Source organism: Bufo bufo, chromosome 4 (assembly GCF_905171765.1).
Source record: "Bufo bufo chromosome 4, aBufBuf1.1, whole genome shotgun sequence".
Classification (NCBI taxonomy): Eukaryota; Metazoa; Chordata; class Amphibia; order Anura; family Bufonidae; genus Bufo; species Bufo bufo.
In genome coordinates, this window is record NC_053392.1 from 115991239 (window position 1) to 116018817 (window position 27579).

General features: G+C 45.0%; 1 long non-coding RNA gene across 1 annotated transcript in view; it reads right to left on the reverse strand.

Annotated features, from left to right (window-relative positions):
- Positions 1-584: 584 nt before the first annotated feature.
- LOC120999968 overlaps positions 585-27579 on the reverse strand; it is a 31091-nt gene continuing 4096 nt past the window's right edge. The window contains exon 3 of the long non-coding RNA XR_005778705.1: positions 585-630. This is a non-coding gene — a long non-coding RNA (uncharacterized LOC120999968). The remainder of the gene's footprint in view (positions 631-27579) is intronic.

Below are 27579 nucleotides of genomic sequence, written 5' to 3' on the forward strand. Positions count from 1 at the left end.
TAGCGGATAATTTACATGATGTTTACATAGTGTGAGTCATTACGGATGCGGCGATACCAAACATATGGGGGAGAATTTATTGTTGCAATATTTTTCATTGAAAAATGTATTTACAATGTAAAAGAAAGCGTATTTATTTTACTTTTTTTTACTACTTAATAGTCCCACAAGGGGACTATAACAGACAACATTTTGATCACTTTTAAAATACAATCTTTATAGTGCATTGCATTTTAATGTCAGTGCTATACTTACATTGACCAGCAGGCTGCGCCAGAGAGGCAATCGCATTTGCATGGTGCTAATAGGAGACCGAGGGAGTCCGCTCCCTCTATCACCGCTTACATGTGGCAGGCGCCATTGCCCACGGCATGTAAAGCGTTAAACAGCCCTGATCGTCACTCGTGCTAGTCCAGGCTGTTAGAGCAGGAGCATGGCTCTCATGTGAGAGCCAAGCCCTCGCTCCCTGCTGCATCAGTCTCTGATACAACATGACAGCTACATTGTAGCTAGCTAGTAATTCATGAATTGCATACAGAGTATATATTTTTTTCTGATAAAATGCAGTTAACTTACCAGAATCTGTACGGAGTGTCTCCTGTCTGATTTCTTCATTATGATGCTGGAAGCCTTCAATAGATTATTAATAATAATTTTTTTTATAGATTTATTATAGTTTATTAATTGTTATAAAATTTTGCGACATTCATTTTACAGCACAAATAACATGATAACTTTATTCTCTGAGTTATTATGATTACATCTAGAGATGAGAGAATTTCATGTTATGAAATTCGTTCACGCTTCGTTTGGTGGTGAAAGCAGAATTGCGTTATGGATTCCGTTACTACGGACCGTAACGCAATTCTATGATGGAATGCATAGCGGAATGCCTTTTGAGGTATTCCGTTATTCATTCCTTCATAATAGAAGTCTATGGGCTGCAAAATAGATACAGTACGTCCCGTTTCCTCTCCTGCATAACGGAAATGGGACTGATACGTTATGCAGGCCATAGACTTCTATTATGATGGATAAACCAAATCCTTCATAATAGAAATCCATCCCCTGCATAACGGAAACGGGACGGATCAGTTTTGCAGCTCATAGACTTCTATTATAACGGAATGAATAACGGAATGCCTCTAAAGGTATTCCGTTATGCATTCCGTCATAGAATTGCATTATAGTCCGTGGTAATGGAATCCATAACTCAATTCTGCTTTTACCACCAAATAAAGCTTGAACGAATTTCAAAATATGAAATTCGCTCATGTCTAAATACAGTTTTTGTATCGCCGCATCCCAAGACCCATAACTTTTTTACTTTTCTTTCTACAGAGCTGTCTAAGGGCTTGGTTGTTGTGGGACAAATGACAGTTTTCATTGCCATCATTTTGGAGTACTGTGGCGAAACCAACCAAAACCCTGTGGGTGGTACTAGTGTGTAACAATGTTATATAAGAACAATAAACGCATAGCTCTGGGTGACCACTGCTTGACCCTCAATACGGAGCCTCGTCTCGTTCTTGGGGGGATTCACTGTATGCTGTTAGAGACTGATTGCTAGGAGTGTAACCCGCTTGGGTGCGTTTCCTATTCGTCTGCTAGCAGCTATTCGTGAGGTTCCGTTCTGAGTTTGGAGCATTCCCTTGTATGCCGTTACAGGTACATAACACTTTTTGTTATTTTTTTCACTGTGTTGACCATACAGAATACAATACATCATAATTGCATAGTGCAATATCAAAATAGCTGAATTGCCCGTTTTTGGACACTTTGCCTTCCAGAAAATTGATTAATAAATGATCAAAATTTGTATGTTTTCAAAATTGGTAGCAATAAAAACTACAGCTCATTCCCCAAATAAATGAACTCTCACATCGCTCTTTAGACAGAAATATAAAAACACGTGTCAGAATATGGCGGCCCAAAGTAAAAAAATATTTTGTAAAGTTTTTGCCTTTTTAAACAGTAGTAAAGTATAAGAAATACGACATAAATTTGGTATCACTGTAATCATACTTACCCTCACAATCAATGTAGTGTGTACGTTTTAGTGCACAGTGAATACCATAAAAACAAAGTCGGTGCACGTTTTTTCATTCCACCCCACAAAGATTTGTTTTCCCAATTCATGATGTGGTAAATTCAATTGTGTCTTTAAGCTTGCCCCACAAAAAACAAGCCCTCATATGGCTATGTAAATGGAAAGTTATGGCTCTTTGAAAGCAGGGATTTAAATATTTTTTTTTATAATTTTAGGACGGTGCCAAGGGGTTGTCCACCTAATAATTAAGTGATGGCCTTGGGGGAAGTCCAACAACCCACAGCCTCACAGATCAGTTGTTCGACTACAGCTCCAGTGCCAGAAGCAGAAAGCTCCGTGTACTTTGTAGTGGATGGAGCTCATCTTTGCAGCAATGCTTCCATTGAAGATAGGCCATTTTTTTTGTAAACGGAGGACAATCCCTTTAAACTGTAATAATCCTTTTATTGTCTAAAGTATAAATATTCATTTAACCCCTTTAACCACTATGACGTACCTATATGTCATGGCGGCTGAAGAATTGTATGGAACAGGCTGCTGCACTGAGCCTGCTTCATATGCAGCGGGTGCTGGCTCCATAATACAGCAGGCACCTGGCCAATGATGACTGGGATGGGCACTGTACAAATTGAGTCACTCAACCCCTCAGATGCCGCATTCAATAGCGATTGTGGCATCTATGGAGTTAGGCAGAGGAAGGGGGCTCCCTCTGCCTTCCGATCTGACCCCCTGATGTGAGATCTCAGGGCTCTGGTTGCCTACCATCATAGCCTAGGCCCTGCTGAAGGTTCCCAGGCCAGTCACAATAAACTACCTGCTAAGCTGTGCATTAGGCATGGCTTGGCAAGCAGAGCATCAAACTTTCATAGACCATAATAGATCTCTATTAAGGTCTATGAGACAAGCGATCAGAAGATCACAGGTTCTAGCTTCCTAATAGGGCTAAAAGTTATTCATCAAAAAGTAAAAATAAAGTATATAAAAAAAAATTATTTCCCCATTTCCCAATTTTACATATAAAAAATAAACAATAAAAATATAAACATAACAGTTATCCCCGCATTCGAAAATATCTGAAATGTTAAAATATAAAAAACAAATTGTTGGAGTTGTTGGAGACCATTGAGATGGAATATTTCATTAAAAAGGACTTGAACCTGTTGAAGAGCTCATGGACGATAAGTAATGGAACAAAATAAGCCACTTTAGAAAACTGATCCACCATCACCCAAAGGCCAGTGAATCACTGGGAAGGCAGAAAATTGGTAATAAAGTTCACTTGAGATGTTGGACCAGGGTTCCATTAGTATAGGGAGAAGCTGAAAAAGATCTGAAGATGCTTTCTGAGAATGTTTAAACTGGGTACAGATGGTGCAGGAAGCAAATCATTTCTTAAAGGGGTTCTGCAGTTTTTTTAAACTGACGATCTATCCTCTGGATAGATCATCAGCATCTGATCAGCGGGGGTCTGACACCCGGGACCCCGCCGATCAGCTGTTTGAGAAGGCAGCGGCGCTGGAAGTAGCACCGCGGCCTTCTCGCTGTTTACCGCAGGCCCAGTGACGTCACGACTAGTATCACTGGCCTGGGTGCGGCTAAGCTCCATTCAAGTGAACAGAGCTTAGCCCCGTCCAGGCTAGTGATACTAGTCGTGACGTCACTGGGCCTGCGGTAAACAGCGAGAAGGCCGCGGCACTACTTCCAGCGCCGCTACCTTCTCAAACAGCTAATCTGCGGGGTCCCGGGTGTCGGACCCATGCTGATGATCTATCCAGAGGATAGATCATCAGTTTTAAAAAACTGCAGATCCCCTTTAACTTTTGTCTCTATTCAGGCCACCAGTAAAAACACAGGCAGTTCACCAGCACATTTGAATCTAGGATACTCAACAATAATGAAGAATGGGCCCAGGAAAAACCCTCTGGTGATGATTAGGAGCTACAGAGTAATTACCCCTAGGAAAAACTTCAGGAGAGACATCAGCAGCGGCCAAAATGCAGTTTGATCAATGATGTGAAAAGGGCCAAAAGGAAGAGATTTAAAAGAATCAAAAACCCTAGAGAAAGGATACATGCTGCAATTCCTCTTAACTGGACAGTAGGCAAGAACAGAGTCAAACCTTGAGAAGAAGAGGACTAGGGTTAAGTAAACCCGAACTGTAAAGTTCAGGTTCGTACCGAACTTTAGGATTTTTGGACCTCGGACCTGAACCCGAACTTTTCAGGTTCGGTGTTCGGCGAGTTAGTGACGCTTTTTGAAAGGCTGCAGAGCAGCCAATCAACAAGCGTTTAACTCGTGTGCCCTTAAAAGCCATCACAGCCATGCCTACTAATGGCATGGCTGTGATTGGCCAGTGTAGCATGTGACCGAGCCTCTATATAAGCTGGAGTCACATAGCGCTGCACGTCACTCTGCTGTCACGGCTGAGGATGAGGAAAATCCTCAGCCGTGCGTGCCGGGTGATGGCTGCTCAGCCAGGAGAACAGGATAGGGAGCAGGTCACCTCCTAACAGCGTCCCTACCCTGATCCTAACTCCTAACTGCATGGGCCGACCTTAAAGGTAGGAGGACCCATGCGCAGGAACCTCGGATCCCTAACTCACCCTCCGTCCGGTCCCTGCGCTAGGAGTCAGGGTAAGACGACCTACTCCTCCTAGGCACGGAGGAGCAGGAGTCTCACTGGCCAAGCTGTTGGGAAAAGGGGAACAAAATGCAAGCCTATGTATATGGCAGGTGCTGCACTAGTTCCAGCCACCTGCCACAGCCCTGCTGACTGGATCCGTGTGCAGGAAAGCTGAAGTCCACAAATAGCAAACAGAAGTCAGCACAAACTCATCCACACACCGGAACCCAGATACATGGCAGCACTGAATCATACAAGAAAACATAAACCGAACATCACACAGACTTAGCTAAACTTAAATTTAAACTTATGACCACAGTGGTGGCTCTCACAGGCGGATAGAAAAGACAGGAGGCTGCTCCAGCTAGCAAGACTGAAACAACCTACTGAGCCCTGCTAAAGAGAGGGTCTATATAGGCCCAAGTGGCCACACCCAAGGGTTGGACACACCCAGTGAGATCACACACACACTGGGAAGGAAGTTAACCCTTCCAGTACCACAGAAGGGAAAGACACATAAAGGGGAAGTGCACACAATACATAATACACCGTGCACACAACACACACACCTAACATAAAGAAAGTCAGGTGAGACCGCATGCCAGGGTAGCAAGCTGCCTAGCGACGCTAAGGCTGCTCTGCTGCTAAATACAACACTAGTTGCCCCCGGCAACCACAAGTGAGGCCACACACAAGCGGCCCTCACCCGTGGTTGAACACCCATACAAAACCACAGGCAACTGCATGCGGTAACGAAGTCACGGTCATGGGCATGGCCGTGACATCTGCTCTTATTAGTGTAGGGATAGGATGCTGCTGCTGTGAGGGAGAGAATAGGAAAGAATCTTTTATCAGAAGTGCTTGTTAACTCAGCGATCTACAGCGATTTTGTATTGTGGGTGCAGTGCACAATTTTTTTACCCTGTCCTGAGCCCAGTGACACAGAAAAATAACTTTTATCTGTCTATTAGTTAGGTGGGTGTCGGCGGCCATTTTATGCAAGTTCAGTGCACCAGCACAGCATATGTGCATTTGTGACAGTCAAGTACAAGCTTGAAATACTCATTTCTTGTAAGACCCTACATCTGGGGCCTTTTCTGCATTTGTCACAGTGAAATACAAGCTTGAAATACTGCAATAATATTCTGGGTTTTAAAAAAACACCCATTTTTGGCAATACCCTACATCTGGGGCCTTTGCTGCATTTGTCACTGTGAAATACAAGCTTGAAATACTGCAATAAAATTCTGGGTTTAAAAAAACACCCATTTTTGGCAATACCCTATATCTGGGGCTTTGCTGCATTTGTCACTGTAAAATACAAGCTTGAAATACTGCAATAATATTCTGGGTTTAAAAAAAACACTCATTTTTGGCAATACCCTACATCTGGGGCCTTTGCTGCATTTTTCACTGTGAAATACAAGCTTGAAATACTGCAATAATTTTCTGGATTTAAAAAAAACACCCATTTTTGGCAATACCCTACATCTTGGGCCTTTGCTGCATTTTTCACTGTGAAATACAAGCTTGAAATACTGCAATATTATTCTGGGTTTAAAAAAACACCCATTTTTGGCAATACCCTACATCTGGGGCCTTTGCTGCATTTTTCACTGTGAAATACAAGCTTGAAATACTGCAATATTATTCTGGGTTTAAAAAAACACCCATTTTTGGCAATACCCTACATCTGGGGCCTTTGCTGCATTTGTCACTGTGAAATACAAGCTTGAAATACTGCAATAAAATTCTGGGTTTAAAAAACACAAATTTTTGTCAATACCATACAACTGGGGCATTTGCTGCATTTGTCACAGTGAAATACAAGCTTGAAATACTGCAATAATATTCTGGGTTTAAAAAAACACCCATTTTTGGCAATACCCTACATCTTGGGCCTTTGCTGCATTTGTCACTGTGAAATACAAGCTTGAAATACTGCAATATTATTCTGGGTTTAAAAAAACACCCATTTTTGGCAATACCCTACATCTGGGGCCTTTGCTGCATTTGTCACTGTGAAATACAAGCTTGAAATACTGCAATAAAATTCTGGGTTTAAAAAACACAAATTTTTGTCAATACCATACAACTGGGGCATTTGCTGCATTTGTCACAGTGAAATACAAGCTTGAAATACTGCAATAATATTCTGGGTTTAAAAAAACACCCATTTTTGGCAATACCCTACATCTGGGGCCTTTGCTGCATTTGTCACTGTGAAATACAAGCTTGGAATAAGGCAATAATATTCTGGGTTTAAAAAAACACCCATTTTTGGCAATACCCTATATCTGGGGCTTTGCTGCATTTGTCACTGTAAAATACAAGCTTGAAATACTGCAATAATATTCTGGGTTTAAAAAAAACACAAATTTTTGGCAATACCCTACATCTGTGGCCTTTGCTGCATTTGTCACTGTGAAATACAAGCTTGAAATACTGCAATAAAATTCTGGGTTTAAAAAACACAAATTTTTGGCAATACCCTACAACTGGGGCATTTGCTGCATTTGTCACTGTGAAATACAAGCTTGAAATACTGCAATAATATTCTGGGTTTAAAAAAAACACCCATTTTTGGCAATACCCTACATCTGGGGCCTTTGCTGCATTTGTCACAGTGAAATACAAGCTTGAAATACTGCAATAATATTCTGGGTTTAAAAAAACACCCATTTTTGGCAATACCCTACATCTGGGGCCTTTGCTGCATTTGACTAAGTGAAATACAAGCTTGAAATACTGCAATTAAATTCTAGGTTTAAAAAAACACCCATTTTTGCAATACCCTACATCTGGGGCCTTTGCTGCATTTGTCACTGTGAAATACAAGCGTTAGATAGTGCTGTTATATTCTGTTATAAAAAAAAACACCCATTTTGGGCAAGATAATAAATTTGCACCCTTTGCTGCATTTGTCACACTGAAATACAAGCGTTAGATACTGCTGTTATATTCTGTTATTAAAAAAAACACCCATTTGGAGCAAGATACTAAATTTGCGGCCTTTGCTGCATTTGTCACAGTGAAATACAATCAGTCAATACTGCAGTTACATTGTCGGTTGACAAATTAAAAAAATTTGGGACTGTGAAGTAATTGTGTGACCTCAAGAAACTTTTCCTCTTTATGACACCGGCACTGCCTTACTCTCAGTGAACTTAATTGTTGACTATTGGCGGTAAAAAAATTTGCCTGACATAAACAATCTGTTAGTTTGGTGGGTGAACGCAAAGAATGAGGAGAGCGTCAAATAAGGGACGTGGCCTAGGTCGTGGTGCTGCTGGTGGAGCTCCTGTTGCAGGGAGAGGACGTGGTCAATCTGTGCCAGCTACACGCACAAGTGAAACACCTTCCTCAGGTGCGAGTAGGCAACAGAACCTGCGTTATTTGGTAGGGCCGAATGCGGCTCTACGAATAGTGAGGCCAGAACAAGTACAGGCGATAGTAGATTAGGTGGCTGACAGTGCCTCCAGTTCCTTCACATTGTCTCCCACCCAATCTCCTGCTAAAAGATCAGAGTTAGCACCTACAGCCCATGTCCATCAGTCCTTCACCTCACCCCCTTGCAAATCAGCCAAGCAGTCTGAGCCACAAGTCCTGGAGCAGTCTCTTCTGCTTTTTGATGACTCTGCTAGCAGGGTTTCCCAGGGCCATCCACATAGCCCTGCCCCAGAAGTGGAAGAGATTGAGTGCACTGATGCCCAACCACTTATGTGTCAGGATGAGTACATGGGAGGACCACCGCAGCACGTCAGATGATGACGAAACACAGGTGTCAACTGCTGTGGCTTTCTGCAGTGTGCAGACCAACAAGGAGGGCAGGGGTGAAGACTGGGTGGAAGATGATGTGGAGGACGATGAGGTCCTCGACCCCACATGGAATCAAGGTCATGTGAGTGACCTGTGTAGTTCGGAGGAAGAGGTGGTGGTTGCACAGAGCCACCAGCACAGCAGAAGAGGGAGCAGGGTGCAAAAGCGGAGCAGCCGTCCCCTAGACAGTACACCTGCTACTGCCCACCGCAGCAAGGGACCGAGCACACCAAAGCCAGCTCCAAGGAGTTCCCTGGCATGGCAGTTCTTCAGACAATGTGCTGACGACAAGACACGAGTGGTTTGCACGCTGTGCAATCAGAGCCTGAAGCGAGGCATAAACGTTATCAACCTGAGTACAACCTGCATGACCAGGCATCTAAGTGCAAAGCACGAGCTGCAGTGGAGTAGACACCTCAAAAAATAAGAAAGGTCTCTGGCTCCTCCTTCCTCCTCTTCTGATGCAGTCTCGGCCTCTTCATCCACCTCTGGAGTGAAAGTGGCACCTGCCACCCCGCAAACAGAGGATCTGCCAGCAACGCCACCACCTGGGTCACCAAGCTTCTCCACAATGTCCCATGGAAGCGTTCAACTCTCTATCTCCCAAACACTGGAGCAAAAGAGGAAGTACCCCCTACCCACCTACGATCCCTGGCCCTGAATGCCAGCATTTAAAAATTACTGGCCTTTGAAATGCTGTCATTCTGTCTGGTGGAGACAGAGAGTTTTAAAAGCCTTATGGCGGTGCCCGTCCCACAGTATGTCGTGCCCAGCCGCCACTACTTTTCCAGGCGAGCCATCCCTTCCCTGCACAATCAAGAGGGGGACAAAATCAGGTGTGCACTGCGCGATGCCATCTGTAGCAAGGTCCACCTAACTACGGATACGTGGACCAGTAAGCACTGTCAGGGATGTTATATCTCCCTAACAGCACTCTGGGTAAAAACAGTGGCGGCTGGGCCTGAGACGGATAGCAGTCTGATGCAGTTTGAGGATTGCAGGACGCTTCAGTTTGCCTCCTGTTGCTTCCTCCTCCTACTTTGCTTCCTCATCCTCTACCAGCTCCTCATCAGGTCAGCGTAACACCTTTATCACCAACTTCAGCACAGCCAGGAGTAAATGACAGCAGGCAGTTTTAAAACTTATCTGTTTGGGGGACAAACCCCACACCGCGCAGGAGCTGTGGACAGGTATGGAACAACAGACCAATGAGTGGTTGGTGCCAGTGAGCCTCAAGCCCAGCCTGGTGGTGTGCGATAATGGGCGAAATCTCGTAGCAGCTCTGGGACTATCCGGTTTGACGCACATCCCTTGCCTGGCGCATGTGCTGAATTTGGTGGTGCAGAGGTTCCTTAAAAATTACCCCGATATGTCAGAGCTGCTGCAGAAAGTGCGGACTGTCTGTGCACGCTTTCAGCGTTCTCACCCTGCTGCTGCTCGCCTGTCAGCGCTGCAGCTTAACTTCGGCCTTCCCACTCACCGCCTCATATGCGGCGTGCCCACAAGGTGGAACTCCACCTTGCACATGCTGGCCAGACTGTGCGAGCAGACACAGGCGATAGCGGAGTTTCAGCTGCAGCACGCATGGGTGAGTCACTCTGCGGAACAGCACCACTTAACCACCAATGACTGGGCCTCCATGCTAGACCTGTGTGCCTTGTTGCCCTGTTTCGAGTACTCGACCAACATGGCCGTTCTCAGCGTTACTATCCCACTTCTATGCCTCCTTGAAAAAACACTTCGGGCAATGATGGAAGAGGATGTGGCACAGGAGGAGGAGGAAGAGGGATCATTTTATAGGGTTTCAGGCCAGTCATTTACAAGTGGCTCCAAGGGTGGGTTCCTGCACCCACAAACGCCAGGTACACAATTGTCCAGCCAGGGCACAGTTCTGGAGGATGACGAGGTGGAGGATGAGGAGAAGGAGATGGAGGAGGAGGAACCGTGTTCACATCAGGGTGGCATCCAAACCAGCTCATGGCCATCACTGGTGCATGGCTGGGGGGATACAGAGGACACAGACGATATACCTCCCACAGAGGACAGCTTTTTGTTGCCTCTGAGCAGCCTGGCACACATGAGCGATTACTTGCTGCAATGTCTCCGCAACGACCGCCGAGTTGCCCACATTCTAACTTGTGCTGATTACTGGGTGGCCACCCTGCTGGATTCCCATTACAAGGACAACGTACCGTCCTTAATTCCGTCACTGGAGCGTGATCGTAAGATGTGTGAGTACAAGCGCACACTGGTAGACGCCCTGCTGGTGGCATTCCCACCTGACAGTGGGGGCATAGTGGAAGCACTAGGCGAAGGCAGAGGATGAGGAAGAGGTTGCCAACGCAGCTTGGGCACCACCAGCACCTCAGAAAGCAGGGTTAGCATTGCCGAAATGTGGAAAAGCTTTGTCAGCACGCCACAACCAGCACCACCAGCTTATATGGAACGTCTTAGCAGGAGGCAGCATTTCAGCAACATGGTGGAGCAGTATGTGTGCACACGCCTACACGTACTAAATGATGGGTCTGCCCCCTTCAACTTCTGGGTCTCCAAATTGGGCACATGGCCTGAGCTTGCCCTTTACGCCTTGGAGGTGCTGGCCTTCCCTGCAGCCAGTGTATTGTCTAAACACGTGTTTAGCACGGCAGGGGGCGTTATCACAGACAAGCGCAGCCGCCTGTCCACAGCCAATGTGGACAAGCTCACATTCATTAAAATGAACCAGGCATGGATCCCACAGGACTTGTCCGTACCTTGTGCAGAATAGACATGCATTGGCCTTACCCAGCCATTGTTATACTACAGCGCAATTGCTCATTGTTGTATTTTTTATATTTCCCACTCTTTTGGGGTGTACCCTAATTTAAAAATTAAAATTAAAACCAAAAACCAGTGTTGGCTACCTGGTCCTCCACCGCCGCTTCCACCTACACCGCTACGTCCACCGCCTCCTCAACCTCCTACTCCATTTGGACCTCCACCTCATACATCAAGATTATTTCTTGTTAAAGGGTTTCTATCACTTCGTATGCCATAATTAGCTCTCAGACACTAGCGATCCGCTAGTGTCTGCTCTGGCCAACCATCCTAATATAAGAGCTTTTTGGGCAGCCGTTTTGCTAAAAAAATAACTTTTATAAATATGCTAATGAGCCTCTAGGTGCTATGTGGGCGTCATTAGCACCTAGAGGCTCCGTCTACCTTCATACACAGCCACCGCCCAGCGCGTCCCTCCAGCCCGCCCATCTCCTGATGAATGCGATCCTCCGTGTGACGCAACGGACGAATTCTCGCGCATGCGCCGTGCGCGGCTGTATTCGGCGCATGCGCAGAGAATGTCTGACCGCTTCCCTGCTCAGATATCTCCACTGCGCCTGCGCCGATGACGTCATAGTGCTCCAAGGAACAGGCGCAGTGGAGATGTCTGAGCAGGGAAGTGTCAGACATTCTCTGCGCATGCGCCGAATACAGCCGCGCACGGCGCATGCGCGAGAATTCGTCCGTTGCGTCACACGGAGGATCGCATTCATCAGGAGATGGGCGGGCTGGAGGGACGCGCTGGGCGGTGGCTGTGTATGAAGGTAGACGGAGCCTCTAGGTGCTAATGACGCCCACATAGCACCTAGAGGCTCATTAGCATATTTATAAAAGTTATTTTTTTAGCAAAACGGCTGCCCAAAAAGCTCTTATATTAGGATGGTTGGCCAGAGCAGACACTAGCGGATCGCTAGTGTCTGAGAGCTAATTATGCATACGAAGTGATAGAAACCCTTTAATTTTTACATATTTTATTTTATTTTATTTTAAATCATTAAATAAATTTCACTAATTTATCTATTACATTGTTGGGTGAAATTCACAAATTTTTGCCTGTGATATACCCCTGCTCTACCTAGTGGACAGGTTAATAAATTTCACAAATTTTTCTGTCACATAGTTGGGTGACATTCACCAATTTTTGGCTGTGATATACCCCTGCTATACCTAGTGGACATGTTAATAAATTTCACAAATTTTTCTGTTACATTGTCAGGTGAAATTCACAAATTTTTCCCTGTGATATACCCCTGCTCTACCTAGTGGACAAGGAAATACATTTCACTAATTGGTCTGTTACATTCTTGGGTGACATTTTACAATTTTTTCCGTGAATAAACCCCTGCTCTGCATAGGTGACAGGGACCTAAATTGCAAAAAATCGTCTGTTACATTGTCAGGTGACATTTTACCAATTTTGCCGTACACAAACCCCTGCTCTGCATATGTGACTGGGACCTTATTTTTTGTAAAATCATCTGTTGAATTGGTGGGTGACATGATCACAGTTTTGCTGTGAATAAACCCCTGCTCTACATAGTTGACAGGGCCCGAAATTTTTAAAAATCGTCTGTTCCATTGGTGGGTGACATTAACCCATTTTTGCAGATGAAAAACCCCTGCTCTGCATAGGTGACAGGGACTTAAATTTCAAAAATTTGTCTTTAATTGACGCGCGCCACCTCCTTTCATTTGATCCTTCCGCTTTAACAACTTGTCCCACATTTCCGCTCTATCACATTTCAGTAATTGACCTCCCTTGGATGTGGTATCCCTTTCTCACGCTCCCTCTCCAGCATAGAACCCTGATTTGCCGCTAACCATGATCAACATGGCAGGCGCAGAAAAAAACATCAAAAGTTGATAGAGAAGATATCCAATTGAATCGAGGACGTCACAGGGACCCGCGATCAAGCAGTTATCTAGAGTTATCTAGAGTCAACAAAGCGACAGCAGGGCCTCTCCTGTCTAACGTTTCCAAATCCAAAATACCCCAGTGATATTCCCTATAATTATTTACTAATCATTCCAATAGCAGGGCATCTTAAGAGTCCTGTATTGTTATTTATCGTCACTTCCACCCCGAGTCGGGAGTGGGTAATTGCCGCACACCCCCTACTTTACTTGGAAGCTTCGGCTTCAATAATTTGTCCCACATTTCCGCTCGATCACATTTAATTTCATCCATTGACCTCCCTTGGATTTGGTATCCCTTTCTCACGCTCCCTCTCCGGCGTGGAACCCTGATTCGCCACTAACCGTGATCAACATGGTAGGCGCAGAAAAGAACATCGAAAGTTGATAGAGCAGACATCCAATTGGATCGTGGACATCACGGGGACCTGCGACATGGTGGAGCACTATGTGTGCACACGCCTACATGTACTTACTGATGGGTCTGCCTCCTTTAACTTCTGGGTCTCCAAATTGGGCACATGGCCTGAGCTTTCCCTTTACCCCTTGGAGGTGCTGGCCTGCCCTGCAGCCAGTGTATTGTCTGAACGTTTGTTTAGCATGGCTGGAGGGCGTTATCACAGGTTATATTTCCCAATGTTTTGGGGTGTACATTAATTTAAACAAAAAAATTAAAAATATAAATTAAAACCAAAAACCAGTGTTGGCTACCTCCTCCTCCACCTCCACTTCCACCTACACCGCCACATCCACAGCCTCCTCAACCTCCTACTCCATATGAACCTCGTCCTCCTAGATCAAGATTAATATTTTTTATTTTTGCATATTTTATGTTATTTTAAGTCATATCCCTATCCACATTTGTTTGCAGAGCACTTGCCATGCTCGTAACCACATTTTGATGCCATTTGCAGCCCTCTAGCCCGTTCCATTTATTTTTTCAGAGCCATTTTAGTGCTCCAAAGTTCAGGTTCCCATTGACTTCAATGGGGTTCGGGGTCAAGTTCGGGTCCCGAACTCAAACTTTTTTGTGAAGTTCGGCCGAACCCGTCGAACCCGAACATCCAGGTACCCACTCAACTCTAAAGAGGACCCAATGAATTTGGTGAGGATAAAGTCTGTGGGCAAACTGTAGATTCTTGTGATTGGTGAAGGATGTTACTGGAAATCTGACATCCTCCAAGACTGTTCTTCAAAAGTGAGTTTCACCACTAGCAACTCTTGATCAAGAACTATATTTCTTGATCGAAGAAGATTTTTAGAGATGGTATTTATTTCTTCTGATTGCAGAGAGTGAACTGTTCCAAAGTCATTTAAGAAAGCAGGCTTCCAGATGACTGAAATCTTGGATCACTGAATTAGGTCAATCTGAGATATTAGCTCCTTTCCAGATTAATCTGTTGTGGTGAGGCTACCTGAAATAAATTTGTGGTGATTTGCTGTTTGCTGATAATAATTTGTAAAGCCCAGACACCTTTGAAGAGTTTTGCGACCAACAAAAAACTCCCTCTTGAAAGCATTTGATCCTTTCTCTGGCACAACCACCCACCAATACTTAAAAAATTGTGCCACCACACAGTAGCATTCCCCTTATTGTACAACCTTCACAGTAGTTATGTTAAGAAATGTTCCCCCTAATAATATCCACATTGTGCCCGCTCACGACAGTTATGCCCACACTGTGCTCCCTCACAGTATTTATGCCCTCATTGTACAATCTTCACAGTAGTTATGCCCACATTGCCCCCCCTTTCTAAAGTACTTATCTCTTTATTGTGCCCCCTTCACAGTAGTTATGCCCTCTCTGTACCCCTTTCACAGTAGTATTTCCCTATCTGTGCCCTTTCACAGTGGAAATGATGTCTTTGTGCCCCCTCACAGTAGTTATGCCCTCTCTGTACCCCCTTCACAGTTGTAATGCAATCTTTGCCCCTTCACAATAGTAATGCCTATTGTGCCCCCTTTATAGTATTAATGCCCACTGTGCTCCCTTCACAGTAGTAATGCCCACTCTGTGCCCCCATAACAGTTATCCCCCCTCACAGTAGTTACGTCCTCTCTGTGCCCCCTTCACAGTAGTAAAGCCCTCTGTGCCCCCTTCACAGTAGTAAAGACCTCTGTGCCCTCTTTATAGTAGTAATGCCCTTTGTGCCCTCTTTATAGTAGTACAGCCCTCTGTGCCCATTTATAGTAATAACGCCCACTGTGTCCTCTTTATAGTAGTAATGCCTCTGTGCCTCCTTTATTGTAGTAATGCCCTCTGTGCCCCTTTATAGTAGTAAATCCCTCTGTGCTCTTTAATAGTAGTAAAGCCCTCTGTGCCCCCTTTATAGTAGTAATGCCCTCTGTGCCCCATTTATAGTAGTAATGCCCTCTTTGCCCCTTCACATGAATAATGTCCATTGTGCCCCCTTTATAATAGTAATGCCCTCTGTCCCCCTTCATAGTAGTAATGCTCATTGTGCCCCCTTCACAGTAGTAAAGCCCTGTGTGCCCCCTCTGTGTTAAGCTCACATCCAGCTCGCCCCCTGCGGACAGCCATGCACAGATTGATTTGCAGCACTGTGTGGCAGTAACACAGGCAGATTCCCAGGCTGCAGGCTCCTCCCACACAGGCCAGCAGTTTTATCTCTGCCTGCAGACTGAATGTAGGAGCAGGCACAGTGCGGGAAAGAAGGAGAGCGGGAAGCTGAGCGGTCAGTGAGCGACAGAACCGCAGCTCCCCAGCGTTCCAGCAATGAGCGCTTAAATCTCTTTTGATCGAATCGCTCATTGCTTCTGGCACCCCACTTAGAGCAGACACCCGGGGCGGAGATTCACCCCCCCTCCCCTTGGCACTCCATTGCTCATGAGCTGTGGCTCAGTGATTCAGCACAAGCGCAGCGTGAATCTGTGCTGCTCAATAAGCAGCAGCAGACCTAGTGCGCAAGTGCTGAGTCACTGATCCGTGGTGCATGAGTGAAAATAGAAGTCTAGCCATGTAAATTAAAGGGGAGGGGGAGATGTGCATTAGAATAGCAGTGTTCCAAGCATTGAGGCCGACCCCATGGGACTCAAAAGAACAAATTTGCATAATAATAAAAACATTGATGTATCAAGTCTGTGAAGGTTCTCATCTATCCAGGTCATGGTATATCTGTAAAGAATAAATCAAGGCAACTGGACATACTGTAGATTTCTTGAAAACGTTTCACTCGTTCTTCCAACGAGCTTTCTAAATTATGAGTGACTGTACAAGAATTCTCTGGGAATAAATATGTACTGTAACTGAATCAACATCTGGTAATTATACCCAGCATGGGGTCAGAGGTCATTATACCTTGTAAAAATGGAGAAGCCAAGCTTGAATAGAGGCGGGGGGGTTAGACATCTATTGTCTGCCACATACAATGCTGTCTTGACACCTTTTTCTGGGAAGTCTTTATCACCTACTGACTCCAATTAGGATAATGTAATCAACAACTTTGACCCCATGCTGGGTATAATGACCTCTGACCCCATGCTGGGTATAATTGCCAGATGTTGATTCAGTTACATATTTATTCCCAGAGAATTCTTGTACAGTCACTCAGAATTGAGAAAGCTCGTTGGAAGAGTGAGTGAAACGTTTTCAAGAAATCTACAGTACGTCCAGTTGCCTTGATTTATTCTTTACAGATATATTGATGTATCAAGAACACTGCTACACAGAAATATAACTATGGCAGAGTTTTAAAATAGAAGATACCACAGCACTAAATGGGAGCTTGCAGCAATATGCTTGCTTTATTTTACACAATAGTATGTAGCCACTCATGAATAGGGATGTTTTGGTCTTATACGAACTTCCTCAGCAACATGAGTCTGTCACTATAGTGAAGCAGTCATGGAAATACTATAACATAACTCTACAGTCTAGTATTTACATGACTGCTTCACTCTAGCCACAGATTCATGTTGCTGAAAAAGGTTGTCTAAGACTGAACCATCCCTATTCATGAGTGGCCACATACTATTATCATATGTAATATTGTGGACCTCACTGGATTGTGTGTAAAATAAAGCAAACATATTGACGCAAGCTTCCATTGTGTGACCTTCTATTTTGATTGTTTGACCTTACAAACCCTCCACCTGGCACCACCTAATACTCGGAGTGCAGGTGACAATAAGATATCGTTTTAATCAGCATGATTAACCCTACCGTGCAGGATATTTGTGGTTTCATAGGGTTGATCTTGCTGACAGATGCTCTTTAAAGGTTTGAGCCAAAAAGAATGCCAATTGGTGTGTTTCTTTTCCTGTGACCTTTCCCAGAAATGGAGACCCACTCTGATAGCTGAGGAGATTAGGTAGTCAAGAGCTGAGAAAAGGTCACAGCCCATCAATCTGTCCTTGAAGTGGTCATATAAACCTTCTTAGAAAGCAACCAGCAAAGCCCTGTTGTTCCATGCTAGGAATTTGATAGCATACTGACCAACTGTTTCAGGCACTACAGTACAGAGGCTGTAGAAGAGATTCTACCAGGATCTTTAAAAACATTTTGAAATAGGCCAGGAAAGTAGTCAGGTACAACATAATTGGGTCGCCTCGCCCAAGTTAAAGATTTTCTTGTGAGGAGCTAGGTTGTATAGACTAACTTGACATGGTCTTAATAGATTATCACAAAGTTTAAAGTGTATAGTACAGAGACTGATCCCCATCATACCTCAGAGTTGTAAGAAAGTGAGGCATAAAAAAAGGTGGTAGAAGGCTCTGGGTGGATAGGCGCATGGCCAGTTTGCTGAACAACAGAAGCAGTAGGTGGAATCGTGGCAAGCAGTTGCAGGGCATCCAGATGACTGGAAATTCCCCAGAGAGCCTGTATGATTTCTTGCTGAAAGGAGTCTTGCTGGACCACTTATTCAGGAAGTTCATAGACATTAATAGGGTAGACGTGGCAGCATTTTGGAACTGATGACATGATGATACTGTTACAGTCATGTACATGAGAGTGAATTTACTAGTCCATTTGGTGCATGCTAAACTGGGGTAAGAAGTACATTGGACTCCCTGACCCTATATCCCATGCAAGGAGGTATGGACATTGATTCAGCAGGACCTCCAGATAAGTCATGGATTAGTTGCAGTAGTGTTGATGAGACAACAAGCATGGTCACCACCAGGAAACCAGGACAGGGCATACAAAAGACATTACAGGTGCCACAGTATCTAGTGAGCACTTGCCATAGAAACCAATCAGTGAGTAACACATACAGTATCATCTTTCATAATGATGTAGTCTCATGTTAAACATATACCATCAACAGCAAGGTATTTCTAACCAATGTTAAAAAACACAACTGCTTATTCATACTGTTATGATGGCGACCCATGCCCGCTGCCCTTCCGCATCATCAGGCGGGCACAGACACAGTTCCACTTACCCTGCTGCTACTGTTCCTGCAGTCCAGACCTGCTGACCCTCCTCTGCCTTCCAGCAGTGAGCCCAACTGCTGGAATCCCCTGTGATATGTTCTGCTGCAGGCCAGAGCTTGCCATGTACACCCCTCCACGCTGCCTGTAGGGCACATCACATGTGCCCCCGGCTCTCATAGGGCCAGAATGTGCACTTTTATACTAGCATTCCCTTGTTCAGGTCCCTTGCCGCCAGATCCACGTTCGCTTGTGGGACCGTGCGGAAAAATCAACGCGGCCTCCCTGCCCACCCCCTCCAGGTACCTATCCCCAGGAGTGAGACCCGTGCCCTTACCAGTGGAAACCTGTTGCTGGTCAGGTATAAGGACAAGAGGGATGTCCTTATGCTGTCCACAATCCACGGTAACAGCACCACCCCCGTCTCTGTGCGAGGTACCGCGGCAACGGTCCTCAAGCCCAATTGTATCGTCGACTACAATCGGTATATGGGAGGAGTTGATCTCTCTGATCAAGTCCTCAAGCCATATAATGCCATGCGCAAAACCAGGGCATGGTACAAAAAAGTTGCGGTCTACTTGGTACAGGTTGCCTTGTACAACTCTTTTGTACTATCCCGAAGCGCTGGCAGCACAGGGACATTCCTCCAATTCTATGAGGCAGTCCTCAAAGACCTGATGTTTTCGGACCGGGAAAGAGCAGGCCGGAGTACCTCGGAAATTGGAGGCGTCCGGATTTTCCCTGGCCAACAGGATCGTCCCTGGCCAACATTTTCCAGGTGTGGTCCCCCATACTGGAAAGAAGGGACGAACCCAAAAAAGATGCAGAGTGTATCACAAGAGGGGGATACGGAAGGACACCACCACTCAGTGTGACACTTGCCTTGATCATCCAGGCCTCTGCGTTATCGATTGCTTCAGAGAGTATCACACTTCCATGGAGTACTACATTTTTATAATCCCCAACAGTCCCCTAGAGAACATAAAAAACTATGGGTCTCAGACTTTGGAGACACGGAAACAATTTTTTTTCCCAAAAAAATATTAGTTTTAGTGAAGGCATCCTCAAACTGCGGCCCTCCAGATGTTGTAAAACTATAACTCCCAGCATGCCCAGACAACCTACAGCCATCAGCAGGGCATGGTGGGAATTGTAGTTTTACAACATCTGGAGGGCCGCAGTTTTAGGATGCCTGCTTAGTGTCTCCAAAGTCTGAGAGCCATACATATTAGGCATCGTCGCGTGCGTAAAAATAGTCTCTATAAAAATAACATTTAACCCAACCCCCCCGGATGAACAGCGTTAAAAAAAAAAAAAACGTGTAAAAAAAGCAATTTTTTGGTCACCTAACATCAGAAAAAGTGCAATAGCGAGCGATCAAAATGTGATATGCACCCCCAATTAGTGCCTATAAAACCGTCATCACCTCCCGCAAAAAATGAGCCCCTACATTAGATAGTCACCCAACAAAAAAAAAAAAACTGTAGCTCCCAGGCTATGGAGATACAAAAAATTTTTTGGGGGTTCCTAAAATGATAATATAGTGTAAAATCTAAATACATTTTAAAATGTAGACATATTAGGTATCACCGCGTCCGTAAGAATCTGCACTATAAAAGTAACATTTGACCAAACCCCTCGGATGAACAGCGTTAAAAATATAAAATAAAAACTGTGCCAAAACACCAATTTTTGGGCAAAATTTCCATTTGAATCCTTTTTTCCGGTAATAAAGCATGGGTTAACAGCCAAACAAAACTACATTTTTATGGCCTTGATTCTGTAGTTTGCAGAAACACCCCATATGTGGTCGTAAATGACTATATAGCCACACGGCAGGGCATAGAACGAAGGGAACTCCATATAGTTTCTGGCAGATTTTGATGGACTGTTTTTTTTTGACACAATGTCCCATTAGAAGCCCCCCCTGATGTAGCCTAGACTAGAAACTCCAAAAAAGTGACCCCATCTAAGAAACTACACCCCTCAAGGTATTCAAAAGTTACTTTACAAACTTTGTTAACCCTTTAGGTGTTCCACAAAACTAAATAGCGATTGTAGAAACAATTTTATAATTTTAATTTTTTCTTACCTTGCCTCAAAAAAGAGTAATATAGAGCAACCAAAACTCATATTTACCCCTAAAATAGTCCCAAAACAACAACCACCTTATCCTGTAGTTTCCTAGATGGGGTCACTTTTATGGAGTTTCTACTCTAGGGGTGCATCAGGGGGCTTGAAAGGGTACATGCAGTGAATAAACCAGTCCAGCAAAATCTGCCTTCCAAAAACTATATGGCGTTCCCCTTCTTCTATGTCCTGCCGTTTAGTCAAATAGTAGTTTACGACCACATATGGGGGTGTTTCTGCAAACTACAGAATCAGGGCAACCCATATTGAGTTTTGTTTGGCTGTTAACCCATTTTTCCAGTAATAAAGTAAGGGTTAAAATGGAAAATTTTCCAAAAAATAGAAATTCCAAAATTGTTTCTCCATCTGCCATTAACTCTTGTGGAACACCTAAAGGGTTAACAAAGTTTGTAAACCCAGTTTTGAATACCTTGAGAGGTGTACTTTCTTAGATGGAGTCACTTTTTTGGAATTTCTATTCTAGGGGTGCAAGGGGGGGGGGCTTGAAATGGGACATGGTATAAATAAAACCAGTCCTGCAAAATCTGCCTTCCAAAACCCATATGGCGTTCCCCTCTTTCTATGTCCTCCCGTTTGGCCAAAAGTTTACAACCACATATGGGGTGTTTTTGCAAACTACAGAATCAGGGCAACCCATGTTGAGTTTTGTTTGGCTGTTAACCCTTACTTTATTGCTGGGAAAAATTGGTTAAAATGGAAAATATTTAAAAAAATGGAAATTTCTAAATTGGTTCTCCATCTGCCATTAACTCTTGTGGAACACCTAAAGGGTTAACAAAGTTTGTAAACCCAGTTTTGAATACCTTGAGGGGTTTACTTTCTTAGATGGAGTCACTTTTTTGGAATTTCTATTCTAGGGGTGCAAGTGGGGGGGCTTGAAATGGGACATGGTATGAACAAAACCAGTCCTGCAAAATCTGCTTTGCAAAAACCATATGGCGTTCCCCTCCTTCTATGTCCTCCCGTTTGGCCAAACAGTAGTTTACGACCACATATGGGGTGTTTCTGCAAACTACAGAATCAGGGCAACCCATTTTGAGTTTTGTTTGGCAGTTAACCCTTGTTTTTTTCCTGGAAAAAATTGATTATATTGGAAAATTTTCCAAAAAGTCTTGTGCCATGAAGTATTGTGGAAGACCTAAAGGGTTAACAAAGTTTGTAAAAACAGTTTTGAATACCTTGAGGGGTGTAGTTTCTATAATGGGGTCATTTTTGGGTGGTCTCTATTATGTAAGCCTCACAAAATGACTTCAAACCTAAACTGGTCCATAAAAAGTGGGATTTGGAAGATTTCAGAAAAATTTCAAAATTTGCTTCTAAACTTCTAAGCTATGTAACATCCCCAAAAAATAAAATATCATTCCCAAAATGATACAAACATGAAGTAGACATATGGGGAATGTAAAGTAATCACAATTTTTGGGGGTATTACTATGTATTACAGAAGTAGAGAAACTGATACTTTGAAATTTGCTAATTTTTCCAAATTTTTGTTAAACTTGGTATTTTTTATCCCAAAAAATTAACTTTTTTGACCCAATTTTAGCAGTGTCATGAAGTAAAATATGTGACGAAAAAACAATCTCAGAACGGCATGGGTAAGTCAAAGCGTTTTAAAGTTATCAGCACTTAAAGTGACACTGGTCAGATTTGCACAAAATGGCCAAGTCCTTAAGGTGAAATAGGGCTGAGTCCTTAAGGGGTTAAGACACAAATTTAGTTACATTTGTGCAATATAGAATAGGTCACATACTATATGCTGTCTACATTTGTGAGATGTGTATATTGTGATGTAGCATACTTTTTATTGTCTTTATAAACATCTAAGTTTGCTTTTTTATACCTTATTAAGAAAACTAAATAATTGCGAAACTAAAAAAGAATTTGCAGCTCCAACAGCTCCAGATTTCCCGAACTTCTTATTAGCTTATGGGACAGAGATAGATTGTAAAATAGTCATCTTCTTGTAATAAACTTACCTGCCCGGGCTCGGGCCTCGGCACGGCTGAGTGGGTAAAGATGCGCTGCATAGCCACGCCCCCTGGTGATGCGACTGCATGCTTAGTAACAGAATGCAATGCTCTGTTTCTCAGTGTAGCGGGTGTGTGCTGGGGGAGATTAGCAATGGGCTGATTAGCGAAGCTGCTCTATTACTGTGCACTAGTGTTTCTGACTAATGGAGAGCCGAGTCAATGGACCTATCAAGTTCGGATCCATGGACTCAGCGCTCTATTCAAATCCCTTCCTGGCCATATACCATTTCCAGTGATAGTCTTGTTTGGCTTACTAGCTAGGTTCCTTGCTCCCTGTCTCTGCATTTGCTCACTGATTCCTCTGTGCTTCTGACCTCAGCTTGTCTTCTTCTGACCACCCTCTGTCTTTCATTTAGTACTGCACAGCCAATCTGGTTCAGATCTATTTCCGTACGACTCTGGTGTTTGTTTTTCTGTTGGTGTTTGTCCATCTCTGCACTTATTTAGAATAGGGACCATCATCCAGTTGCGGTTCTGCCAAGTAGGGCTCATACTGCAAGTAGGTAGTGAAAGCGGGTTGGGTTCTAGGTTAGGGCACACTGTCCTTGTCTCTCCCTACAGGCATTACACATCTATTGTAGTCATCATCAAGGCATGGACTGCAAGGAAGTTGTGACAAATTTAAAGTTTCCTAGGGACTGTCAGACTGGGATGCCTAGGGTCCACCAGTAAAATTCATTCTTGGGGCCCACTGCATAGAATCTTACAAATATTAAATGCTCACACAGCAGAGGAAGGCAAGATGCTACAAGTTCAACACTCAATATGTGGGTCCAAGCAGTGACTTCAAGAAGCCGGGATACTGTCTGGCCTAACTCTATACCTAGAAGTCATCTCAGCCACCTGATGCATCTATAATAGTAAACAGGGTGGTTTGTGAAATAATCTACCCATTTTTTATATGAACATAGGCTAGTTGAGATGCTGTACGCTACCTATCTGTATGCAGTGCAGTCACCCTGCTGTGCCAAGTGCCACTTGTGAATGGGGTGGGGGAATAGGGGTCCCTCTTTCTCAGGCGCTGATCAGTCTATTCACCAGTACCCATGTAGGCTAGGCCAGTCCGAGTCTGTTTCTAGGATAAGAAAATAATTCTTCTCCACTCTACAGGTTGTTCTCAGAATCCTTCATGCACTACACCCCTGAAACAACACTGAATTGTAACTATTTTAATGGTAGTGATGGATGAACATCGGCTGGGATGTTTCGCAAACGTGCGTTCGCAATCAAATGTTCGAGAACCGCGCGTTCGCAGCGGGCCCCAGGTCATATTTGCAGCCACCAAATACTTACTAGAAGTGCACAAATAGTCCCACAACATGGACAGTGACATACCAGAGGGGGATCAATGGCAAAAATTCCCACAAAAAATATGTATTTTAATCAGGGGTCATTTTTATGCGTCTTAAAGGGAAATTCTCCAAAATGTGCCCTGCTGGAGCCTAGAAATTTTTTATTTTAGGCCACGAGAGTACGGGCCCCAAAAATGAGGTATTCACCTGACAGAAAAAACAAGTGATTATGTGGCTGGCGATATATTAGATGGTCAGTGGATAACAATTTTACTGTAGGCCAGTGGAGTACAGGCCCTAAAAATGATGCATTCACCGGACAGAAAAGAACAAGTGATTATGTGGCTGGAGGTATATTAGACGGTCAGTGGATAACAATTTTATTGTAGGCCAGTGGAGTATAGGCCCCAAAAATTATGCATTCACTGGACAGAAAAGAGCAAGTGGTTATGTGGCAGGAGGTACATTAGGCAGTCAGTGGATAAAATTTTTACTGCAGGCCAGTGAAGTTCAGGCCCCAAACATTAGGCATTCACCGGACAGAAAAGAACAAGTGAGTATGTGGCTGGAGGTATATTAGACTGTCACTGGATAACAATTTTACGGTTGCCAGTACAGGCCCCAAACATTAGGCATTCACCTGACAGAAAAGAACTAGTGATTATGTGTCTGGAGGTACATTAGTTGGTCACTGGATAAAATTTTTACTGTAGGCCACTGGAGTAGAGGCCCCAAAAATTAGGCATTCACCTGACAGAAAAGGCCTTTTATGCCGCTGTATATACATAAGACAAGGACCATTCTTTGTTTTCTGTGGTGGCGGATATGTGTGGGCTGGCATGAGGAAATTCGATTACACGTGATCGTCACAGGTGTTGAATTCCTCCGAGATCCATGCATCATTCATTTTTAGAAATGTTTGGTAGTCCACACTGTCGTAAGGCAAGTGCGCTTATCGGTTACGATCCCCCTGCTGTGCTGAACGTCCTTACGGACAGGACACTCAACGAGGGGCAAGCCAAGAGTTCCATGGTAAATTGTGCCAGCTCTGGCCACAGGTCAAGCCTGCACACCCAGTAGTCTAGGGGTTCCTTGCTTCTCAGAGCTTCCACATCGGCCGTTAACTCAATGTAGTTGGACAAATGTCGGTCTAGGCGTTCCCTGAGGTTGGATCTGGAGGGCGGCTGTCGATGGGTTGGCAGCAAGAATGATCTCATATGCGAAGTGACCAACACATCTACAAACCGCCCTCTTCTAACAGGTGCGGTAAGATTGCTACCCGCACCTGTTTCGCTGTGGGTGGAAATTCCTCTTCCAGTGCCCGCAACAGTAGAATGCAGCATCTCTCGCAGCAAGGCCTGGAAATGCTGCATTCTGACAGCCCTCTGCGATGCTGGTAACATGTCGGCCATTTTGTGTATGTACCGGGGGTCTAAGTACATTGCCACCCAGTACTGGTCCTTGCCCTTTATGCTTTTTATACGGGCGTCCCTCTTCAAACACTGGAGCATGAAGGCCCCCATTTTTACTAAATTGGAAGTGGTGGAGCGCCCTGGCTCCTGCTCATCGCCCAGGAAAATGTCGTCCTCTGTCTCCTCCCCAGCCATGGACAACACTAGGGATCCCCGAAAATTTTAAAGTCCCCCTCAAAGCCTGATCTTCTTGCTCCTCTTCCTCCCCCCAGCAACCCTCCTCCTCTGACTCCTCTTCATACTCCTGCTGACTTGTCTCAGATGGAGTAGCCCCCCCCCGGGAATTCATTCCGCATTACGACTTCCTCATCTTCCAGCTCCTGCTCCTCGATGGCTTGATCAATGACACAACACAATGCACGCTCCAGAAAGAAGGCGTAAGGTACCATGTCACTGATGGTGCCCTGGCTGCGACTGACCAGTTTGTTGATCTCATCAAATGGCAGCAGAAGTCTGCATCTGTCGCGCATGAGCAGCCACTGGCGCGGTGAAAAGAAACCAAGCTCCCCAGAACCTGTCCTGCTGCAGAGTTTGTACAGGTAGTCGTTAACGGCACGTTGCTGTTGGAGCAGCCCATCAAGCATTTACAAGGTGGAGTTCCGGCGCGTCGGGCTGTTACAAATAAGACTTCTGACGGGCAGGTGGTGTCGCCGCTGAACATCACCAAGGCGAGCCATGGCCATATAAGATCTTCTAAAATGGACAGAGATTTTCCTAGCCTGCAGTAAGACGTCCTGGACCATGACTAAATTCAGGACGTGTGCCAATTTGCCCTGTTTCAGAGCGCTCAGCAGATTGGCACGGTTGTCACACACCAATTATCAACTGTCAAATTGAGCGGGGTTAGCCACTGATCGGCCTGTGACCGCAGAGCTGAAAGCAGTGCAGGACCAGTGTGGCACTTGGCTTCCAGGCACAACAGCCGCAGCACAGCATGGCAACGTCTCACCTGGCATGTCAAATAGGTTCTGGGGAGCTTGGGGAGTGCAGCGGAAGAGGAGGTAGCAGTGGAAAAGGAGGAGTCAACCAAGGAGGAGACGGAGGATGGAGTAGGAGGAGGAGAAGAAGAGGCCTGCCTGCATGCAATCCGTGGCGGTAACACCAAATCCACACGGGTGCCACGGGTTACATGCTTGACAGCCCTCAGAAGGTTCACCCAGTGGGCAGTAAAAGTTATGTACCTTCCCTGCCCGTGTTTGCTAGACCACGTGTCTGTGGTCAGATGTATCTTGGCACCAATACTGTGCCAGAGATATATTAAATTGCCACTGAACAAGGCCATATACCTCTGGGATGCCCTTCTGGGAAAAATATTTCCTTCCGGGGACCTTCCATTGCAGTGTGCCAATGGCCACCAAGTTCACCAGTTTATATGGCAGTAGTTTGCAGGCTAGCAGTTCTGACAAGCCAGCTATCAGCCATTGGGCAAGAGGGTTATCCGGCGTCATCAACTTTTTACACTCGAACATTTGGGCCACGGAAGCCTGCCTTCTGCCAGATGACCGCGACGACGGCACAGTGGAAGGTGGAGTGGAGGACAAATAGGAGGAGAGAGGAGAAGGAGAAGAGGCAGAATGTAGAGCGCTGGAAGTGTGGCTTTGTGGGTTCTGACGGCGTTGCTCCCACTGGGCTCGGTAATGGGAGACCAGGTGCCTTCTTAAGGTAGTCCTCCCTAGGTGAGTGTTGGGTTTACCGCAACTTATGCATTGACAGCACAGGCTGCAGACAGCAACACTATTGTCAGCAGCTGACACGTTAAAAAAGCCCACAATGCGGAGCCATGTGCCGGCGTCCTGTGAGCTCCAGAAGTGATCGTGCAGGGTGGATGGCTCGCTCCAGATACATTTGCAGTCTGCTTTTTGCCTCCTGTGCCCTGCGAGCTCTGCCTGCTTCTCCTCCTTCTCCTCCCTCTCTTCTGCTCCGTCTCTCCCTCTGAACTCCCCTCCTCTTCCTCTCTTGTGGGCACCCATGTGACGTCCATCGACATGTCATCATCGTCACCTTCACCACCACT